The following is a 17,074-nucleotide window of genomic DNA, read 5'->3' on the forward strand; positions in this document are numbered from 1 at the left end:
ACTTTGTGGTTATGCAATCTGGTGTTGGGGATACAGGGGAAGCATAATATCTCACCCAAACTAACAATCCCTACATCCAGCTGTATCCATCCGTCAACACATAACCAAGAAAAGTCCGGAAATCGTGTACCTCAACCTTCGAAAAGCATCCGTTATACGAGTTATGGCAATACTCCCGAACTCCCGCCCCAGTACTGGGTGGCATCGAGGTTATCTCACCAACAACTGCATAAAAGAGATTTTCAATGTCGGCAAAACTCAGGTATTCCAGAACTGCAACGATAAAATTGTGACGACAACACCTCGGAGCTCAACACCCCGGGTCAATGCCACATAATAGACAGGAGGCACCAAGAACAATGTTCTCGTCACAAAACCATCGGAACGATTCCAAGATACCCGCGTGATCCTAAATTTTTTTTAGTGAAATTTGAGGAGAGGAAAGACAAAACATCTACGTCAGGAGACCTCACCAGAGCGACGAAGGGACTGAGGAGTAAAAAGAATCCTACTCTCTGATATATATAATCGTAAGACTCAAAATAGTTTTCTTCTAGACTCAATAACGGCCAACAATCAAGGAGGCTCCTATGGTCGGTCGAGGCTCTGATTACCAACTTGTCACGCCCAATATGCGATACTATCCTAAAGAGACTCGAAGGTCCCACCAAGGATAGAACCGCATATTGAAACGCTTTTACAAGGTGGATATTATTACATCAACATTACATAAATAGATGGGGATACATACTTAAGGCATACAATGTCACAAGAATACAACATCACAATACATAAGAGCATCATCCGACTACGGATGAAACACAAACAGAAACTCAAACGACATCCACCCTGCTAGCCCAGGCTGCCGACCTGGAACCTATCCCTTGATCGAAGAAGGAGCAGAAGAAGAACTCCAAAACAAGCAAACATCGCTCTCGCATCATGATCATCGCATAACCTGTACCTGCAACTGTTGTTGTAGTAATCTGTGAGCCACGAGGACTCAGCAATCTCATTACCATGGATATCAAGACTAGCAAAGCTTAGAGGGAAAGGAAGGGGTAAAGTGGTGAGGTTGCAGCAGCGACTAAGCATATATGGTGGCTAACATACGCAAATAAGAGCGAGAAGAGAGCAAGCGGAACGGTCGTGAAGCTAGCAATGATGAAGAAGTGATCCTAAACTCCTACTTACGTCAAACATGACCCAAAACCGTGTTCACTTCCCGGACTCCGCCGAAAAGAGACCATCACGGCTACACACACGGTTGATGCGTTTTAATTCGGATCTGGTGTCAAGTTATCTACAACCGGACATTAACAAATTCCCATCTGCCCATAACCGTGGGCACGGCTTTCAAAAGATTATACCCTACAGGGGTGTCCCAACTTAGCCCATGATAAGCTCTCGCGATCAACGAAGGATATACCTTCTCCCAGGAAGACCCGATCAGACTCGGAATCCCGGTTTACAAGACATTTCAACAATGGTAAAACAAGACCAGCAAGACCTCCCGTTGTGCCGACAAATCCCGATAGGAGCTGCACATATCTCGTTCTCAGGACACACCGGATGAGCCAGACGTCGGGTTGGCATAGACCCTGATTTCCCAGAGGGTGCCGGACATCGCTCGGTTTGGACCAACACTTGGACAAGCATTGGCCCGGGGGGGCTAAAATAAAGATGACCCTCGGGCTCCGGAAACCCAAGGGAAAAAGGGCTAGGTGAGGCAAATGGTAAAACCAAGGTTGGGCCTTGCTGGAGGAGTTTTATTCAAAGCGAACTGTCAAGGGGGTCCCATAAATCACCCAACCGCGTAAGGAACGCAAAATCCGGGAACATAACACCGGTATGACGGAAACTAGGGCGGCAAGAGTGGAACAAAACACCAGGCATAAGGCCGAGTCTTCCACCCTTTACCAAGTATATGGATGTATTAATAATATAAGAGATATTGTCATATCCCAACATAATCATGTCCACCTTGGAGCAATCTTCAAGTTCACCTGCAACTAACAACGCTATAAGAGGGGCTGAGCAAAAGCGGTAACATAGCCAAGCAATGGTTTGCCAGGAAGGGTGAAAAGGTTAGAGGCTGACATGGCAATTAGGGAGGCTTGAAGAGTAAATGATAGGTAGCGCAGCATAGCGATAGAATGAAGAAACTAGCATAGCAATGATAGTAGTGAGATCCAGGGTAGCGGTCATCTTGCCTGAAATCCCGCTAGGAAGCAGAACGAGTCCATGAAGAAGATGAATGGACGAAGTCGAACGAATCCTCACAACTCCGGAACGAAACCGAAGCTAGCGAGAGAAGCAAACCGGAAAGAAGCAAACAACATGGTAAACAACCATCACATAAGCATGGCACGATGCACAACCAAGTATGATGCATGTCCGGTTTAATGAGGCATGGCATGGCAAAGTGCAACAAACAATACTACAAGTTAAATGGAGCTCAATATGCAACGAGTTGCATATTAACAAAACACCACATGCAATTATTTAGTTTGATCTCATTATAAGCTACTCAACAATATTAAATGTTGTTAAACAAGGCAAGGGGTGAAGCACAAGAAAACTACCTATCTAGGCAAGTTTAAATGAGGCCGGAAGTTACAAACAACAATTCCGAAAAATCCCCATATGCAAATTATGAATTTGGTACTGTTCTGCCCAAAACACAACTTTAGAGTTGCTAAACAGTAAAACAAAGTGCAGCAAGTTAATCTATGCATTTTTCCACCCCATTTACATATAAAGTTTATTTAAAACCGAGCTACGGTTATTTAGTTATGAAATAAATCATTTTAACATGGCATTTTAGCAAATTAATGCAAACAGAAATTTAAACATTCTAAACATGGATGAAAGCAGCATATTATGAAACTAGACAAAATTCTAAGCATCTTACATATATATTTTGTTTTAATCCGATGCATGGTTAATTAATTATTGATGCATGAACATTAAGGGGTTTTCTGAAAAACTGCAGTTCCCTGGATAATTAGCAAAACGTCCGGAACAGGAAAAAAACACATGCGGGCCGAATCTGCAGGCTGGCCCAACAGTGCACAGGGGGCGGGGGCTGCTCACCAAGCCTCATGGGCCGGCTCGGTGGGGAGAAGGCCAGGCAGGCCGGATCTGGCGCGGCTGGGCCTTGGCCAGGAGGCGAAGGGGAGCGGCTCACAAGAAGTGGCCCAGGGCGCGGCGCGGTCAATGAGCGGGCGAGGCGGTCGTCGCTCGATGCGGCTTGGCTGCTGGTCGTCTCCTCGCATGCAGAAGCAGGGGAGGCCGGCGATGAGGGCTTGGCGGAGGCCGGCGATGAGGGCTTGGCGAAGGCCGGCGATGAGAAGGACTTCGGCGAGACGGACTTGACAGGGCGGCGGCGGGACGGTGGCGCGAGGTGGAGGAGCGCTCGGGCGCTGCTGCTGCTCCAGGCGGCAGCCATGGTTCCCTGCGAGGAACAACGAACGGGGGAGGCGCTGTGAGAGAGAGTTCAGGCAGGAGGAAGAGAAGAGATGGGGCTGTGAGAGGGGGGTCCTGCTAGAGGTGGTCGTCGGCGATGACGAGGGACTCGATCGGGAGCTCCTCTCCCATTCCAGATCAAGGAGGCTGTGGCGAGAAGGTGGCCTCGATCCGATCTGGATCGAGCGCTGCAGGAGGCTCGGGCGCACTGGTGCTCGTCGGATCTCCATCTGGCGGCCACAGATGGATGGTGGGAGGCTGGATCGAGGCCGGGTTTGGTTGGCTGGGTGGGGATCGAGAGGTGGCGTCTGGTTGGTGGTGGAGGAAAACGAGGAGATGGCTGGTCCGGCGGCGGTGAAGGGACAGATCCCCTAGGGATTAGGGTTAGGTTGTTTAAGTAGCTAGGTGGACTAGCTTAGGGGCAAAATGGACCCTCCAATTAAAATCGAACGGTCGAGAAAAATATAGGTAGGGAGTCCAAATAAGAAAACGGAGATGTTTTCGGGATGTTAGGGGATGATCCAGACCCATCGGACATGACCGAGCGGGTCGGGTTCGGGACAACTTTTGGACGCGCGTGAGGGGTCGTGGTTGTGTAGAGAGACAAGGCGATCGTGTGCAAGAGTGTGGTTTGGCTCGGAGCGGTCAGCGAAGATAATGGAGAGAAGCGGCAACTAAACACGGGTGCAAGTTTTCGAAAACAAATGCAGATGCAAAGCGCATGATGCCAAGATGAAATGCAACAACAACACCAATAATACACACGACGGTCACGCAAAATATGGAAGGCATCTGGAGCGCCGGTCTTCGGGCGTTACAATCCCATCTCAGATTTCATGGCCTCAAGCCATTTCGCGGAATCTGGGCTCATCATAGCTTCGTCGTAGTTCGTAGGTTCATCATGGTATACTATGAAGACGCATTTCTCTGATTTGGGTTCAAGCTTATCAGGTTGAAGCTTTTTCACATAAGCATCGCAGCCCCAAACTTTAAGAAACGACAACTTTGGTTTCTTGCCAAACCACATTCATATGGCGTCGTCTCGATGGATTTCAATGGTGCCCTATTTAAAGTGAATGCAAGCGTCTCTAAAGCATAACCCCAAAGCAATTGCGGTAAATCAGTAAGAGACATCGTAGATTGCACCATATCCAATAAAGTACGGTTATGACGTTCGGACACAGCATTACGCTGTGGTGTTCCAGGTGGCGTGAGTTGCGAAACTATTCCACATTGTTTCAAATGAAGACCAAACTCGTAACTTAAATATTCGCCTCCACGATCAGATCATATAAACTTTATTTTCTTGTTACGATGATTTTCCATTTCACTCTGAAATTCTTTGAACTTTTCAAATGTTTCAGACATATGTTTCATTAAGTAGATATACCCATATCTGCTCAAATCATCTGTGAAGGTACGAAAATAATGATACCCGCCATGCCCCTCAACACTCATTGGACCACATACATCAGTATGTATTATTTCCAATAAGTCAATAGCTTGTTCCATTGTTCCGGAGAACGGAGTTTTAGTCATCTTGCCCATGAGGCACGGTTTGCAAGCACCAAGTGATTCATAATCAAGTGATTCCAAAAGTCCATCAGCATGGAGTTTCTTCATGCGATTTACACCGATATGACCTAAACGGCAGTGCCACAAATAAGTTGCACTATCATTATCAACTTTGCATCTTTTGGCTTCAATATTATGAATGTCCATCACCACGATCTAGATTCAACAAAAATAGACCACTTAACAAGGGTGCGTGACCATAAAAGATATTACTCATATAAATAGAACAACCATTATTCTCTGATTTAAATGAATAACCGTCCCGCATCAAACAAGATCCAAATATAATGTTCACGCTCAACGCTGGCACTAAATAACAAGTATTCAAGTCTAAAACTAATCCCGAAGGTAGATGTAGAGGTAGCGTGCCGACGGCGGTCACATTGACCTTGGAACCATTTCCGACATGCATTGTCACCTCATCCTTAGCCAATCTTCGTTTAATCCGTAGCCCCTATTTCGAGTTGCAAATATGAGCAACATAACCAGTATCAAATACCCAGGTTCTACTACGTCTTTAGTAAGGTACACATCAATAACATGTATATCAAATATACCTTTCACTTTGCCATCCTTCTTATCCGCCAAATACTTGGGGCAGTTCCGCTTCCAGTGACTAGTCCCTTTGCAGTAGAAGCACTCAGTTTCAGGCTTAGGTCCAGACTTGGGCTTCTTCCCGGGAGTAGCAACTTGCTTGCTATTCTTCTTGAAGTTCCCCTTCTTCCCTTTTCCCCTTTTCTTGAAACTAGTGGTCTTGTTGACCATCAAAACTTGATGCTCCTTCTTGATTTCTACCTTCGCAGCCTTTAGCATTGCGAAGAGCTCGGGAATCGTTTTCGTCATCCCTTGCATGTTATAGTTCATCATGAAGCCTTTATAGCTTCGTGGAAGTGATTGAAGAACTCTGTCAAGACACTATCATCAGGAAGATTAACTCCCAGCTGAGTCAAGTGGTCATGGTACCCAGCCATTCTGAGTATGTGTTCAGTGACAGAACTATTCTCCTCCATTTTGCAGCTACAAAACTTGTTGGAGACTTCATATCTCTCAACTTGGGCATTTGCTTGAAATATTAACTTCAACTCTTGGAACATCTCATATGCTCCATGACGTTCAAAACGTCTTTGAAGTCCCAATTCTAAGTCGTAAAGCATGGAACACTAAACTATCAAGTAGTCATCAACACGCGTCTGCTAGGCATTCACAATGTCTGCAGTTGCTGGCGCAGGTGGTACACCTAGCGGTGCTTCTAGGACGTAATTCTTCTGTGCACCAATGAGGATAATCCTCAAGTTACGTACCCAGTCCGTGTAATTGCTACCATCATCTTTCAACTTAATTTTCTCTAGGAACGCATTAAAATTTTAGGGAATAGTAGCAAGGGCCATTGATCTACAACAACATAGACATGCATAAACTATTAGGACTAAGTTCATGATAAACGTGCGACCTTTCAGTCTCAGTGTTTTGAGGCCATATCTGCATATGTTAGGCTCACCATGTTTAACCCGGGTATTCTGCACGTGCAAAACTGGCTTGCACCCATTGTATGTGAACGTGGAGCTTATCACACCCGATCATCACATGGTGTCTCGGCACGATGAACTGTAGCAATGGTGCATACTTAGGGAGAACACTTATACCTTGAAATTTAGTAAGGGGCCATCTTACAATGCTACCGCTATACTAAGCAAAATAAGATGCATAAAAGATAAACATCACATGCAATCAAAACATGTGACATGATATGGCCATCATCATCTTGTGCTCATGATCTCCATCACCGAAGCATCGTCATGATCTCTCCATTGTCACTGGCTTGACTCCTTGATCTCCATCGTAGCATCGTTGTCATCTCGCCAACTATTGCTACTACCACTATTGCTACCGCTTAGTGATAAAGTAAAGCAATTACATGGCGATTGCATTTCATACAATAAAGCGACAATCATATGGCTCCTGCCAGTTGCCGATAACTCTGTTACAGAACATGATCATCTCATACAACAATTTATATCACACCATGTCTTGACCATATCACATCACAACAAGCCCTGAAAAAACAAGTTAGACGTCCTCTACTTTGTTGTTGCAAGTTCTACGTGGCTGCTACGGGCTTCTAGCAAGAACCATTCTTACCTACGCATCAAAACCACAACGATTTTTTGTCAAGTGTGTTGTTTTTACCTTCAACAAGGACCGGACATAGTCAAACTTGATTCAACTAAAGTTGGGGAAACAGACACCCGCCAGCCACCTATGTGCAAAGCACGTTGGTAGAACCAGTCTCATGAACACGGTCATGGAATGTCGGTCCGGGTCGCTTCATCCAACAATACCCTCGTAGTATGACTATTATCTCCCACAACTCTTTGTGTTCTACTCATGCATATAACATCTATGCATAAACCTGGCTCGGATGCCACTATTGGGGAATGTAGTCATTTCAAAAAAAAATCCTATGATCACGCAAGATCTATCTAGGAGATGCATAGCAATGAGACGGGAGAATGTGTCCATGTACCCTCGTAGACCGAAAGCGAAAGCATTTAGTAACGCAGTTGATGTAGTCGAACGTCTTCACGATCCAACCGATCCAAGTACAGAACGTACGGCACCTCCATGTTCAACACACGTTTAGCACGATAACGTCCCTCGAGCTCTTGATCCAGTAGAGGGTCCAGGGAGAGTTCCGTCAGCACAACGGCATGGCAACGGTGTTGGTGATGTTACCGGCGCAGGGCTTTGCCTAAGCACTACGATGATATAACCGAGGTGTTAAACTGTGGAGGGGGGCACCGCACACGGCTAAGAGATTGTCTGTTGTGCTTTGGGGTTCCGCCTGCCCCCGTATAGAAAGGAGGGAGGGAGGAGGCTGGCGGCCTAGGAGGGGCGCGCCTATAGGGGGAGTCCAACTAGGATTCCCAATCCTAGTTAGAGTCCTCTTCTTTTTTCCAAGAGGGGAGAGAGGGAAGGAGTAGGAGAGGGAGAAGGAAAGAGGGGGGCGCTGCCCCCTCCTAGTCCAATTCGGACCTGCCATGGGGGGGGGGGCGGCCACCCTGCGGCCCTCCTCTCCTTTCCACTAAAGCCCATTAAGGCCCACTACTTCCTCCGGGGGGGTCCGGTAACCTTCCGGTACTCCGAAAAATGTCCGAACCATTCTGAAACATTCCCGGTGTCCGAACATAACCTTCCAATATATCATTCTTTATGTCTCGACCATTTCAAGACTCCTCATCATGTCCATGATCTCATCTGGGACTCCGAACAAACTTCGATCATAAAAACCACATAACTCTTAATACAAATCATCACCAAACGTTAAGCGTGCAGACCCTACAGGTTCGAGAACTACGTAGACATGATCGAGACACATCTCTGATCAATAACCATTAGTGGAACCTAGATGCTCATATTGGCTCCTACATATTCTACGAAGATCTTTATCGATCAAACCGCACAACAACATACATTGTTCCCTTTTGTCATCGGTATGTTACTTGCCCGAGATTCGATCGTCGGTATCATCATACCTAGTTCAATCTCGTTACCAGTAAGTCTCTTTACTCGTTCCGTAATGCTTCATCCCGCAACTAACTCATTAGTCGCATTGCTTGCAAGGCTTATAGTGATGAGCATTACCGAGAGGGCCCAAAGATACCTCTCCGATACACGGAGTGACAAATCCTAATCTTGATCTATGCCAACCCAACAAACACCTTCGGAGAAACCTGTAGAGCATCTTTATAATCACCCAATTATGTTGAGATGTTTGATAGCACACAAGGTGTTCCTCGGTATTCAGGAGTTGCATAATCTCATAGTCTGAGGAACATGTATAAGTCATGAAGAAATAAGTAGCAATAAAATTGTAATGATCATAATGCTAAGCTAATGGATTGGTCTTGTCCATCACATCATTCTCTAATGATGTGATCCCGTTCATCAAATGACAACACATGTCCATGGTTAGGAAACATAACCATCTTTGATTAACGAGCTAGTCAAGTAGAGGCATACTAGGGACACTATGTTTTGCCTATGTATTCACACATGGACTACGTTTCCGATTAAGACAATTCTAGCATGAATAATAAACATTTATCATGATATAAGGAAATATAAATAACAACTTTAGTATTGCCTCTAGGGAATATTTCCTTCACCCACTTAGTAACATAATCAACAGCAACCAAAATATGTGTAACCATTGGAGGAATTAAAAGGTCCCATATAATCAAAGCCACAAACATCAAATGGTTCAATAACAAGTGAATAATTCATAGGCATTTCCTGACGTCTACTAATGTTACCAATTCTCCGGTATTCATCACAAGACAAGACATACTTACGAGCATCTTTGAAGAGAGTAGGCCAATAAAAACCAGATTGTAATACCTTGTGTGCAGTTCTATCTCCAGCGTGGTGTCCTCCATAAGCTTCGGAGTGACACTTGTGTAGGACTTGTTCCTGTTTATGCTCAGGTACACAACGTCTAATAACACCATCTACTCCTTCTTTATAAAGGTGTGGGTCATCTCAAAAGTAATGTCTTAAATCATAGAAAAACTTTTTCTTTTGCTGGTATGTGAAGCTAGGTGGTATAAATTTAGCAAAAATGTAATTAGCATAATTAGCATACCAAGGAGCACTATGAGAAGCATTTATGACATTTAATTGCCCATCAGGAAAACTATCATCAATAGGTAGTGGGTCATCAAGAACATTTTCTAACCTAGACAAGTTGTCTGCTACGGGGTTCTCAGCTCCCTTTCTATCAATAATATGCAAATCAAATTCTTGTAGCAAGAGAACCCATCTAATAAGTCTAGGTTTAGCATCTTTATTTTCCATAAGGTATTTAATAGCAGCATGATCAGTGTGAACAGTAACTTTGGAATTAACAATATAAGATCTGAAGTTATCACAAGTAAAGACAACTGCTAAAAATTCTTTTTCAGTAGTAGCATAATTTCTTTGAGCACTGTCTAGAGTTTTACTAGCATAATGGATAACATTTAATTTCTTATCAACTCTTTGTCCTAGAACAGCACCAACAGCATAATCACTAGCATCACACATGATTCCAAAGGGTAGGTCCCAATCAGGTGGTTGAACAATAGGTGCGTAAATCAAGGCTTTCTTAAGGATTTCAGATGCTTCTACACAATCATCATCAAAAACAAATGGAACATCTTTTTGTAAGAGATTAGTGAGAGGCCTAGAAATTTTAGAGAAGTCTTTAATAAATCTCATATAGAAGCCAACATGACCAAGGAATCTTCTTATACCTTTGATATCTTTAGGACATGGCATCTTTTTAATAGCATCCACTTTGGCTTTATCCACTTCAATACCTCTTTCGGAAATTTTATGCCCCAAGACAATACCTTCATTAAGCATAAAGTGGCACTTCTCCCAATTCAAGACAAGATTAGTTTCTTTACATCTCTGCAAAACTCGGTCAAGTTTGCTCAAGCAATCATCAAAAGAAGTTTCGTAAACGGAGAAATCATCCATGAAAACCTAAACAATCTTTTCACAAAAATCAGAGAATATAGCAGTCATACATCTTTGAAAGGTAGTAGGTGCATTGCATAAACCAAAAGGCATACATCTATAAGCAAAAGTACCAAAAGGTCATGTAAAAGTAGTTTTCCCTTGATCCTCTTGTGACACAGGTACTTGAGAAAAACTAGAATAACCATCTAGAAAGCAAAAGTGTGTATGTTTGGATAGTCTTTCTAGCATTTGATCAATAAAAGGTAAAGAATAATGATCTTTCCTAGTTGCTTTGTTTTGTTTTCTAAAATTAATTACCATTCTATAACCAGTGACAATTCTTTGTGGGATCAATTCATTCTTATCATTGGGAAATAGTAATACCTCCCTTCTTAGGGACACAACGAACATGACTTACCCATCTACTATCAGCAATAGGATAAATTATACCTGCTTCCAGAAGCTTTACTATTTCATTTCTTACCACTTCCTTCATCTTAGGATTTAACCGTCGTTGGTGATCAATAACTGGTTTAGCATCAGGCTCCATATTAATTTTGTGGTGACATAGAGTGGGACTAATGCCCTTAAGATCATCAATAGTATATCAAATAGCGGCACGGTGCTTCCTCAGAGTTTTCAATAATTTCCTTTCTTCATGCTCTGAAAGGTTAGCAGTAATAATAACAGGATATATCTTCTTTTCATCAAGATAAGCATATTTTAGAGTACCAGGTAGTTGTTTAAGTTCAAACACGGGATCACCCATGGGTGGAGAGGGATCCCCAAGAATCTCAATAGACATGTTGTGTTTCAAAACAGGCATTTGGTTAAACAATATTTCATCTAATTCCTTCCTTTCATTCATGAACATATCATTTTCATGGTCTAGCAAATATTGTTCTAAAGGATCAGTAGGAGGCATAGCAATAGAAGCAAAACCAATAATTTCATCTTTACTAGGAAATTATTTGTCATGGGGTTGTCTACAAAATTTGGAGAAATTAAACTCATGAGACACATCCCCAAAACTTACAGTAACAGTTTCTTTCTCACAATCTATCTTAGCATTAACAGTGTTCAAGAAAGGTCTACCAAAAATAATGGGACAAAATCATCTTGTGGGGAACCAAGAACTAGAAAATCAGTAGGGCATTTTATCTTCCTGCACAAGACTTCAACATCTCTAACAATCCCAATTGGTGATATAGTATCTCTGTTAGCAAGCTTGATAGTAACATCAATATCTTCTATTTCAATAGGTGCAATATCATTCATAATTTCCTGATATAAAGTAAAGGGAATTGCACTCACACTAGCACCCATATCACATAATACATGATAACAATGATCTCCTATTTTAACAGAACAACATGCATGCCAACAACAGGTCTATGTTTATTTTTATCATTAGGTCTAGCAATACTAGCAGCTTCATCACAGAAGTAAGTAACATGCCCATCAATATTATTGACCAAGAGATCTTTAACCATAGCAATACTAGATTCAACTTTAATTTGTTCAGGGTGTAGGTGTTCTAGTACAACTCTTACGAACCACAGCCGAAGCTTTAGCATGCTCCTTTATTCTACAGGGAAAGGTGGTTTCTCAATATAAGCAGTAGGAACAATAGGATCAACATTATAAGTAATAGTTTCTTCTTTAGTTTTAATTGGTTCTACTATTTTCACTTCAATGTGAGGATGATATTTAAACCAATTCCCCTTAGGGAGATCAACATGAGTAGCAAATGATTCACAGAAAGAAGTGATACGTCTCCAACGTATCTATATTTTTTATTGTTCCATGCTTTTATATTATTTATCTTGGATGTTTTATATGCATTTATATGCTATTTTATATAATTATTGGGACTAAGCTATTAACCTAGAGCCCAGTGCCACTTTCTGTTTTTTCCTTGTTTTTGAGTTTCGCAGAAAAAGAATATCAAACGGAGTCCAAATGACCTGAAAATTTATGATGATTTTTTTATGGACCAGAAGAAGCCCCTGAAGCAAAAGAGTTGGACCAGAAGAGCCACGAGGCATCCACAAGGGTGGAGGGCGCTCCCTACCCCCCTGGGGGTGCTCTCCGATCTTGTGGGCTCCTCATGGACCCCCCAGACTTGTTCTCAACGCCAAAAATTCTTATAAATATAGAAACCCCTAGAAATAAACCTAGACAAGGAGTTCTGTTGTAAGCCTCTGTAGCCACGAAAAACCAATCTAGGCCCTCTTTGGCACCCTGCCGGAGAGGGCCATCATCACCGGAGGCCATGGAGGAGGATCCCGGAGGGGGCCATCATTGCCATGGAGGCCAAGGACTAGAGGGAGAACTTGTCCCCATCTAGGGGGAGGCCATGGAGGAGGAAGCACAAGGGGGAGAACCTCTCCCCCTCTCTCTCTCGGTGGTGCCGGAGTGCCATCGGGGGAACCATCATCGCGGTGATCGTCTTCATCAACATCACCATCTTCATCACCTTCCTCGTCTATTTTTGGTGGTCCACTCTCCCGCACCCCGCTGTAATCCCCTGCTTGAACATGGTGCTCTATGCCACATATTATGATCCAATGATGTGTTGCCATCCTATGATGTTTTGAGTAGATTTCTTTTATCCTTTGGATTGATTGATGATCTAGATTAGTTTGAGTTATATGTTTTATTTTGGTGTTGTCCTATGGTGCCTTTCGTGCCGTGCACATGTGAGGGATTCCCGTTGTAGGATGTTTCAATACGTTCATGATTCGCTTATAGTGGGTTGCTTGAGTGACAGAAGCATAAATCCGAGTAAGGGGGTTGTTGCGTATGGGATAAAGGGAAGTTGATACTTTAATGCTATGGTTGGGTTTTACCTTAATGATCTTTAGTAGTTGTGGATGCTTGCTAGAGTTCCAATCATAAGTGCATATGATCCAAGAAGAGAAAGCATCTTAGCTTATGCCTCTCCCTCATATGAAATTGCAATGACGACTAGCGATCTTGTTAACAATTGCCAGGATAATTCCGCACACCAACCCATCATTATTCCACACTCGCTATTTATAATATATAGTAATATATTCTAACTTCATATTAACAGCACCTACTTTTATATTTTAGTTCCCCGGTATCATGCAAAGTTATCCTCTTCATACCGACAATGTAGTTTTATTTCTAGTTTCTAGATGGAAGCAAACGTTTGGTGTACGTAGAGTCGTATCAGTGGCAGATAGGACTTGAGAGGATATTGATCTTACCTTAGCTCCTTGTGGGTTTGACACTCCATACTTATCACTTCCACCTTTGGAAATTGCTACAATGATTCCTTGCACTTGGGGATTATCAAAAATCTACTATCTCAGAGTCAAGACCATATTTAGTGCTAAATTCACGAAAAGCATCGGTATCCATAAAAGATTTAACACAATCAAACTTGAGGTTTATACCTGACTCCTTACCTTCGTCGAGTTCCCAATCTTTAGAGTTGCCTTTAATTCATTCCAATAAATCCCATTTGAATTCAATAGTCTTATTCATAGAAGAACCAATACAAGAAGTATCGAGCAAGGATTGATCATTACGAGAAAGTCGAGCATAAAAATTCTGAATAATAATTTCTCTTGAGAGCTCATGATTGGGGCATGAATATAACATTCACTTAAGCCTCCCCCAAGCTTGAGCGATACTTTCTCCTTCACGAGGCCAAAAATTATAAATATAATTCCGATCACGATGAACTAGATGCATAAGATAAAACTTCCAATGAAATTCCAATTTCAATCGGTTGTAGTTCCAAGTCCCAATATCATCGCATAGCCTATCCATGTCAATGCCTTCTCCTTCAAAGATAAAAGGAAGACCTTCTTCTTGACTTCATCCTCGGACAAACCTGCAAGTTTAAATAATCCACAGACTTCATCCACATAGATTAGATGCATATCAGGATGTAATCTTCCATCTTCTGCATAAGGATTAGCTAGTAGTTTACCTATCATACCCAAAGGAATTTCATAATAAATATTTTTAGTAGGTTCGCTAGGTTGAGGGGTGTGGCACCCCGGCTCAGAGCAATCGGTTTACCTTGCATTGCCATCCCAGAGATCAAGTCTTCTAGCAACACACAACAACATGGTACAGAAACAACTGCTTTATTGATGCTAGCGGAAACATAAGTCTTATATTACACCAAGTTGCAAGGCCAAGCGGCACACACGGTGCGGCTGAACAGTATGTACATTATTTAATGAACATGAAGGGGCCTCGATCACATAAACTACGTGGCAGCGGAACGACGATGAAGTGGAACTCCATAGCACAGGGACATCGACATGGACACAATCTAGACGTGGGAAGCTCTCCGATCCGACACGACTTGCCTGAAATCTGGCATGACATGCCAGGTCAGTACATTGAATATACTTGCAAGCTCACAACAAACATAAGGATAATGGCAAACAATATCATGACAATTATTCAGGTTAATGCAATGCAAATCATACTATTTATGCGGTGAAACAAACTTGTGCACCGAGTCCCTCGGACTCGCTTACCAGACGGGTTACCTCGTAACCGAACGGTGATCATACTCAGATCACAACTGAAGCCAACATTCACGATCATCTCATGATCCCATAGATCATCACACAACCAGTGCCAACAATAAATCTTTAGTGTGCTAGATTACTTATTTATGTTGATCCATGGTGTGACTTACTCACGAGTTGTGTCCGTAACCGAGGACGCGGCTATCGATAGATTGAATACACTCTGCAGAGGTAGCACACTTCACCCACACCTCGGAATCCCTAGCCTCGGCATCCCATTCGTGTGGACCAAAAGCATTCCGACGAAACCCTTCCCTTGCCATGACACTCTCCCGGCCACTCCGACCAACTCCCCTCTAGGCTAAGTCATGGGTAGCCCCGTGCCTACCAAAGGCATCAACGACCACCGTCGTGGCTAAAATGGTCCCAAACGGGGACAATGTACCATAAAAACAAATGGGCACACAAGGTTATGTCTGCTTACCGGGCCAGGGTACAACACGCATGTAACCTTCCCTCGTTGGAGGCACCGGCAAAGAGGCATGACAACAGATCGAATCAAGACCTCCCCATAAAGGTAAATGTGGTCGCACTGAGGAAAAATCCGATTTAGTGGCACCATGACTTGATCAACATTACGTTCAAGTCGGACTATTATCAGGTTTAACTTGAAAATAAAATCACCCAAGTCATCAGATGCCATGATCATGCAACTATTCGACATGCAAAGTATACCACTCACATGAATGGATCAACATCATCCAAATGATTTTCTTGCACTACTCATCATCAAACCTTACTGATTCTACTTCACTGGTTGTCATCATGCATCATTTTTAATTACCTCATAATTTATATCAAAATCCATTTATCATGATGAAACTACCATTATTCATAAAAGCATATTCACTTAATTAAAACTTTATTCTACTGACCAAACTAGTTCATGCATTCAACTAGTAACTTAAACAAGCATTTCAAGCATGACAGAGTAACTAGCACTAAACAATATTTATTTAGCTAATTTAAATGCATGAAAAACAACTCATATTCAAGTAAGAAAAATCATAGATATTGAAATGACACCATCCAAATGTTGGTGTGGCTTGCCTTAGTGCAAAGGAGGTTCACACTCCTGCTAGTTATCTTCAAGACAAGTCTCTCCCTCTGAAAATATTTAAAAACCACAAAACAAAATATCAAAAACCATTCTGAAAATTACCAGAAATTCTAGGAAGCATGGAAAAAATCCACACTTTGGTGTGCTACTAGAGCTCTTCAAAACAAACATAATGCAAAAAGAATCAACCCATTTGGACTTGCAGTTTAAAAACTATCACTGGTCAAAGTTCTGGTAAAAATTTTGAATTATTTTGAATTAAACAAAAAACCAGGGGGGTGACGTCGATGGCGTAAACACAGAATACACCTCCACTCGTACCGCTTCGGGCGCGAGTGGAGAGGCTGACAGCTGGCCCCATCGGTCAGGAGAGAGAGGAGGGGGGACAGAAACAGAGCATGGCGGCGCTTCGCCGGAGCTTACGCCAATGAGGAGAGGTCCTTGGCTGATTCTAGATGGCCGGAAGTGGAGAGGGGGTCACGGTGCACCTGCGTGTATCCGCGACTTGCCGGGGGATGGCCGAAGCTGCTCGCAATCAAGCTCGCAAGTGGCGGTTGTGGTCGGGATTCGTCAGAGAGGAAGAAGACGACGGAGAGGGGCGACTCCAGGGGCTCCAATGCTTCCAGACGGCACCAGTGGACCTCCAAGGATGCACCTGCCGGGTGGATTGAGCTCGAGGGGCTTTGGAACGTAGTGGAGGGGCTGCGGGGGTCACCGGCAAGCTCGGGTCGGGGACGGCGACTAGAGGCCTGCCCGATCGGGCTGCGGCTAAGCTACGGGGTCGTGGTGGTTGTGCGGTGAGGTTTGAGGCTTCGGAGCAGAGGAAGGGGCTCTATATATAGCCGGAGGATGAGGGGGTACGTGGCTCCGTCAGAGTTCTCTAGAA

This window comes from Triticum dicoccoides, chromosome 5B (genome assembly GCF_002162155.2).
Source record: "Triticum dicoccoides isolate Atlit2015 ecotype Zavitan chromosome 5B, WEW_v2.0, whole genome shotgun sequence".
NCBI classification, from domain to species: domain Eukaryota; kingdom Viridiplantae; phylum Streptophyta; class Magnoliopsida; order Poales; family Poaceae; genus Triticum; species Triticum dicoccoides.